Source organism: Ursus maritimus, unplaced genomic scaffold (assembly GCF_017311325.1).
Source record: "Ursus maritimus isolate PB19 unplaced genomic scaffold, ASM1731132v1 scaffold_14, whole genome shotgun sequence".
In the NCBI taxonomy this organism is placed as follows: domain Eukaryota; kingdom Metazoa; phylum Chordata; class Mammalia; order Carnivora; family Ursidae; genus Ursus; species Ursus maritimus.
Window position 1 is genome coordinate 3,244,164 of NW_024423786.1, and position 7,512 is coordinate 3,251,675.

The window sequence follows — 7,512 nt, forward strand, 5'->3', positions numbered from 1 at the left end:
GGAAGAGGTAGGATTTTTAAACAGGCCAATTAATTATAGAATTGAATCAGTGATAAACAACCTTCAAAAAACAAAACTCCAGGCCCAGACGGTTTTCCTGGGAATTCTACCAAACATTCAAAGAAGAAATAATACCCATTCTCCTAAAGCTATTTCAAAAATAGAAACAGAAGGAAAGCTACCAAACTCATTCTACTTGAGGCCAGTATTACCTTAATCCCCAAACCGAGCCAAGAACCCCATCAAAAGGAGAATTACAGACCTATTTCCTAATGAACATGGACGCCAAAATCCTCAGCAAGATCCTGGCTAATAAGTCAACAGTACATTAAGAAAAGGATTATCCATCATGACCAAGTGGGATTCATCCCTGGGATGCAAGGGTGGTTCACCATTCGCAAATTTATCAGTGTCTTAGATTTTACCCAGAAAGAAAAATTCAAAAATCTTATGATCCTCTCAATAGATGCAGAAAAAGCATTTGACAAAATACAGCATCCTTTCCTGATTAAAACCCTTCAGAGTGTAGGGATAGAGGGTACATTCCTCAATCTCATAAAAACCATCTATGAAAAGCCTACAGCAAACATCATTCTCAATGGGGAAAAGCTGGAAGCCTTTCCCTTAAGATCAGGAACACGACAAGGATGCCCACTCCCACCATTATTATTCAACATAGTACTAGAAGTCCTTGCAACAGCAATCAGACAACAAAAAGGGATCAAAAGAGGTATTCAAATCGGCAAAGAAAGAAGTCAAAATGTTCTCTTCGCAGATCGACGCTGATACTCTATATGGAAACCCAAAAGAATCCACTCCCCAAACTATTAGAAATTATAGAGCAATTCAGTATGTGGCGGGATACAAATTCAATGCTCAGAAATCAGTTGCATTTCTATACACGAATAATGAGACTGAAGAAAGAGAAATTAGGAATCCATCCCATTACTTGATAGCACCAAAAACCATATGTTACCTTGGAATTAACTTAACCAGAGCGAAAAGGACCTATATTCTAGAAACTATAAATCACTCTTGGAAAGACGTTGAAGAGACACAAAAGATGGAAAAATATTCCATGCTCCTTGGATCGGAAGAATTAACATAGTTAAATGTCCATGCTACCCAGAGCAATCTACACTTTCAATGCTATCCCGATCAAAATACCGATGACATTTTTCAAAGAACTGGAACAAACAGTCCTAAATTTGTGTGGAACCAGGTAAGGCCCCAAATCGCCAAGGAATTGTTGAAAGGAAAAACAAAGTGGGGGCATCACAAAGCCGGATTCGAGCTGTACTACAAAAAGCTGTGATCACAAAGACAGCATGGTACTGGCACAAAAACAGACACAGAGACCAATGGAACAGAACAGAGAGCCCAGAAATGGACCCTCGGCTCTTTGGGCAACTAATCTTTGATAAAGCAGGAAAAAACGTCCGGTGGAAAAAAGACAGTCTCTTCAATAAATGGTGCTGGGAAAATTGGACAGCTACATGCAAAGAATGAGAACTGACCACTCTCTCACACCATACACAAAGATAAACTCCAAATGGATGAAAGACCTCGATGTGAGACAGGAATCCATCAAAATCCTAGAGGAGAACATAGGCAGCAACCTCTACGACATCGGTCAAACCTCTACGACATTTTTCATGACACATCTCCAAAGGCAAGAGAAACAAAAGATAAAATGAACTTGTGGGACTTCATCAAGATAAAAAGCTTCTGCACAGCCAAGGAAACAGTCAAAAAACTAAGAGTGAAGCATCGGAATGGGAGAAGATATTTGCAAACCGTATACTACAGATAAAAAGACTGGTATCCAAGATCTACAAAGAACTTCTCAAACTCAATACGTGAGAAACAAATAAATCATAAAATGGGCAGAAGATATGAACAGACACTTTCCAATGATGACATAACAAATGGCTAACAGACACATGAAAAATGTTCAAAATCATTAGCCATCAGAAATTCAAATCAAAACCACACTAGGTACCACCTTAGTGCCGGTTAGAATGGCAAAAATTGACAAGGCAAGAAACAACAATTGTTGGAGAGGATGTGGAGAAAGGGGATCCTCCTACATTGTTGGTGGGAAGCAGAGATTGGTACAGCCACTCTGGAAAACAGTGTGGAGGTCCCTTAAAAGTTAAAAATTGAGCTGAGCCCTCATGATCCAGCCATTGCACTACTGGGTGTTTACCCCAAAGATACAGACGTAGTGAAGAGAAGGGCCATATGCACCCCAATGTTCATAGCAGCATTGTCCACAATAGCTAAATCATGGAAGGAGCTGAGATGCCCTTCAACAGATGACTGGATTAAGAAGATATGGTCCATATATACAATGGAATATTACTCAGCAATCAGAAAGAACGAGTTCTCAACATTTGCAGCAACATGGACGGCACTGGTGGAGATAATGCTAAGTGAAATAAGTCAAGCAGAGAAAGACAAATATATGATTTCTCTCATCTATGGAACATAAGAACTAGGAAGATCGGTAGGGGAAGAAAGGGATAAAGAAAGGGGGGGTAATTCGAAGGGGGAATGAAGCATGAGAGACTATGGACTCTGAGAAACAAACTGAGGGCTTCAGAGGGGAGGGGGGTGGGGGAATGGGATAGACCGGTGATGGGTAGTAAGGAGGGCACGTATTGCATGGTGCACTGGGTGTTATACGCAACTAATGAATCATTGAACTTTACATCAAAAACCAGGGATATACTGTATGGTGACTAACATAACATAATAAAAAAACATTAAAATAAAAAAAAACGAGGGCTAAAAACGTGCAGCACGTGGGGGCTGGAAATGGCCAGTGTGAACCACTCTTGTGGAAGTCTGGCTGTGTCATGTGTGTCCCCAGCCAGACTTTTCAATGTCAAGGGTACCAAAGGGCCGGGCAAACAGGCTGCCATAAATTTTTGATGGTGGTGGTGATTCACACAAGCTAAGATCGGCCAGTGGGTTTGCTGGGCCCTCCCGCCTCCCCCTTGCAACCATCAGTTCATTTTCAGATGCATTTTGACCAGACCAGTCCTGTGCTGGTCACCGGACACAGAGAAGCGGATCGGATGCAGCCCTCGCTCCCAAGGAGCTCACAGTCTGGTGGGGGAGACAAAGGCAAAACCCAGAGAATCGGCACTTCCATCCGCTGGCTTAGCAGCTCCCCTACACCAAGCGGCCGGTGAGCGCAGCCCGTGCGGACTCAGACCCAAAACTACAGCAAAGTGTTTCGGGGAATTTCAATAACCAGCTTCACACTCCTGAAGGGCCTTGGAGTGGCCTGGAAAAGGAATGGCTGCCCAGCTGCAGAAATCTGAGAACCTCTTCGGATCCCAAGTCACTCCTCTATGAGGGGTGGGCCACAGCTCATTTTGGTCACTAAAATTTACCTCTGTTGTGTTCCACGCATTAGATCTACCAGTTTCACTTCAATTTACGGTACAAGATGGAAACCCGAAGGCAGTATTCTCTGGCGCTGAATTTGGTTCCGGGAAAGGAGAAATCGTACCAGCCCATCATGTTCTCACAGGCGAACCAGAACTCACCTTCCTGGTTTCTGCACATGGCATTCACCATCGCATGGAAACACGGGCTGCTTTGACCTCGTAAAATCATCTCTCCTCCAGCATCTGGGGACTGGCTGTCCCCACGGCATTCCCAGCTCACCTCAACACTCCAAAGAAGCCAGCTCCTCTCTCACTCAATGGAACCACCAAGTTTGTTGGAAGTTGCCAGAAATTTTAAATCCCTTTGAAAACTTGCATCCATGCCTATGCTGTGACGCGTACCTTTAAGTCTTACGGCAGCACCCGATTAAAGTCAGTCCTGGGTCTTCCAGGAAAGCTACTGCCCCCCCCATGGTCAGGACAAGGATGGGGCCAAGCGCTCCACTGGAGAGCTCTCGGTGTCCACAGGGAAACAGCGGGACTTTTCAGAAAAAGTAAAAACCCGAGAGTTTGAAAGGATTTATTTGATTTCTCCACATGATCACAGCTATGGTTTTACATCAATAGAGTCCGTTATTACTCACAAACAGAATGCACATTAAAACACAAGCACTCCTTTCCTGCCCAAAGTTACACAGCGGGTGCCGGGCCTCTTGGGAGTGAGGTGTCTCTCGACGTCTGTGAACGGTCTGCATTCAAGACCTGATGCTAATCGTTTAAAACAACTAGAAGGTGAACGACAGTTCCCAGGAGGAGACGGTCCCGCGTGGGACCTCGATGTGGCCGCCCTTAGGCTAAGGTGCGCGCCCGCCGGGTAAGGGGTACACGGCTCCTCCCGCCTGTCCCTTTTCACCACCCCCACTTCACACCGATTTGCTTCGCGCTCGGTTGCCTTGGTTATTGTTGTTACAGAATCACTCCGTTTCCGGGCAGGAAGGGTGATATTTTACAACGGAACCGTAAGATGCATGCTTACCTGTAGAGACACAGCCTCGTACGGAAGGCTGAGTCAACACCTAGGGTCATGTTGAAGTGTCTGCTGACTGTCTTTGCAGCTCATTTTAAAGGAAAACAAGAGGCTTCTGCTGCATGCAGCGCGGGATGGAAAAATCGCTCTACACTGGGTGACTGAAGACATTTTTAAGCAAGATGTGCACATCATATTAGGATGAACTTTATTTTTACATTGTTGTACAATTCATTTGTAAACTTAAAAAAAATACAAATACTTGATTTAATTGTTGTCCCAGAAAAGATTTTTGTGATGCTATCAGCTGCTTCTGCTACGGGTCTCCTGATCCTGTCAGAAATTGCTGTTTAATTGGAACAATTTGTGCGACTTGAGAAAAACGTCCCAAGTGTGTCCTGACAGTGGCGAAGGATGACACACACAGCCCGCAGTGCTCAGCCTCCTGCCGCCTGTCCCGGGTTGGGGGGTGGACGACAGGCCCCCACAGCTGCGACTCTGTGGCAGGCTGGGGTCTAGAAAGAACAGTCCCGTGAAAGCAACACTAGGGAGGGGGGCGCAGAGCAATTTGTCAGAAGCTTTTGCTGCCCAAACGAGACTTGGGCAGCATGGCTCCAGCCTCCTTAATAGAACAAGGTACCTTCTGGAAGCACTTCCCATGATAAGCTTGTAACTACAACACAAAGAGTGAGGCAACCCCACTGACCTGAGCCCGACACAGTGTGAAGTTGGAAACATGGGGAGAAACAATTTGTTCAAGAAGCCCCCTTTCGCTAGATCCGGCCCTGTGACACCCCAACAAAGCTCCAAGACACACAGAAGGCAGCTTTGGAGGGGAGGGTTCTGAACGGCCCGGGGAGCACAAAGGACGGCGATGGACAGAGCCCCCCCGCCATCACTGGCTTTGCCATCTGTTCTTTTTCATGAGTGGTCGTCCCTTCGGAAAGGGCAATCTGGTGCCAAACAGCCTGTATCTTTTCTGGAACAACCTCGAGTTTACAGTTAGGCTCTACTATTGGTACAGAGGGTGAACAAAAGCCGACATATCTCATACGTTATCACTTTACTTCAACTATTTGTCAACAGTAACACTGATATAGTCCGCAAATACACAATACATAGAGTGTGGCCTCGCATGACTGACGCCGGGTGGCATGCGGTACAATTCGACTTTTCCTGGTCAGAACAACATCCTTGAAACTGCAAGACAGAGAATGCCTCGGGGAGCCTGACTCTGCAGGAAAACCAAAGAATTTAGGAGCCAGCGGGAGCGGGGAGCCTCCCGCCAGCCTGGCCTGGACCAAATCAGACACACCCGTGCTCCTTCCTTCTCTCCTTCCGGGCAGATGCCCGGGAGAGAAACACGACACCGATGGGAAGATAAATGTGGGCAGGTTAAAGTCACACTTCTTCCAAAAAAAAAAAAAAAAAAAAAAAAAAAAGGCTAAACTCTAGATTGCTGTATTTGCTTTCTGTGGAGATTAACAAAGTGCTTGCTTTGCAGATTTGCTGGTATGGTGGCCTTGATGATATGTCGCCCTTTCTGAAAGGGCTCTCCGCAGGGACAGGGGCCGTGGGGCAGTCCTCGGGTCCCACGGCTTAGGAGCACAGCACTGGCGGCTGCAGTGGCTCGAAAGGCTGAAACTACAAAGTACGGCCCGTGGGTGACTCGGTCACAGAACCGGACGCGTGCGGCGCCCGGCCCCGGGGGAGCGGATGGTGTCACCACAACACGGAAGCGACAAGAGCACAGCTGAGAGTCATGTGATGCCCTGGCAGCTAACTGGACCATGAGAAGGCAGCAGGGGCTTCGCTGGCGAGGGCGGGCACTCGTCGGCCGGGGTCAGGGGGGCCACGGTGATGACACGGGGGGTTGGGCTAGCACATGGCCACATGGAATCACGATCACGGCTACCACTCAGAAAACAAGACGGGAAACACACACACCGCCCTGGGTGGCTACATGCTCGCATCAGCCTTCGGGCTCAGAGCGGTTCCCCGCTGGAAACTCGCTCGGGGGCTCGTGCTGTTGCGGTTGGAGACAAGATGGTTAAGTTATGGTGCTGGGGAGACGAGGATGGGAGCTGGCCGTTTTCATGTTGGAGATGGACAATTCTGCCGTGGATGGGTGCCCCCTCGGAGGACTCTGAATGAGTGTGCATTAAATCATATGCATATAAAAGAAATATGGATCATGGAAATTCACAGTTATCGCAGCCATTAAAGTGTCTAAGAATCTGTGTAACCAATATCCTCAGACAACCAGCTCCTAACTAGTTGTCCCGAGTTGCTACGGTAGAGTTTACTGCATTTTATCTATTTGCTTACCTGAAATAACAGAGCAGTTATAATACTGAGTACTTATGATAGTTTTCTGTTAATAAAATAAGGATTTATACAAAGCAATATTGGACTTTTTAAACAGTTAGATGCTATGTTACTTGGCACAGTTAGTAATGATCGCGTAAAGATTTTAGCCAGTCCTAGGGACTTCTCTTTTTACGAAAATATGGAAGTATCTGAATTTGTTCCTAGCATTTACGTTTTTGGTTTACTCTCGCTCACACATTCATGTAAGGTACTGTCTTCCTATCAGGTAAGTGGAGCTCCTTGTAAAGTCTATATTGCTAATTTTGTGGACTGAGACGTTTCCTTTCACACACAAATACTACCTATACAGTATATATATATATATATTTATATATTTATATATTTATATTATATAAAGTTTACTTACGTTATTTTCATCAACCATATCAGGTCTACTTAATTTTTTGCCCATTGTCAATAAAAGAGCAATAAATGCAGCAAGTTTGGGGGTCTTTTTTGTTTTGTTTTGCTCTGTCTCTGGTTTTTGTGTCTCGTTTCTTCTTTTCCTAGGCTGGGTTTTCATATGCGTGTACAATTAGGGAGCAGAGCTGAGGGCTGCTTTGGGGTGGGGGGCAGTTCAACATCTACGTGGCCGGTGGCACCGTTTTCAAGGCTGATGGTGGCCGAGGCCCACCCCTGGGGTTGAAGTGGATGGAACCCGGGACGCCCACGCTAAGTGCGATCGGGAGCTTTGTTCCCTACAACGCAAGCCCC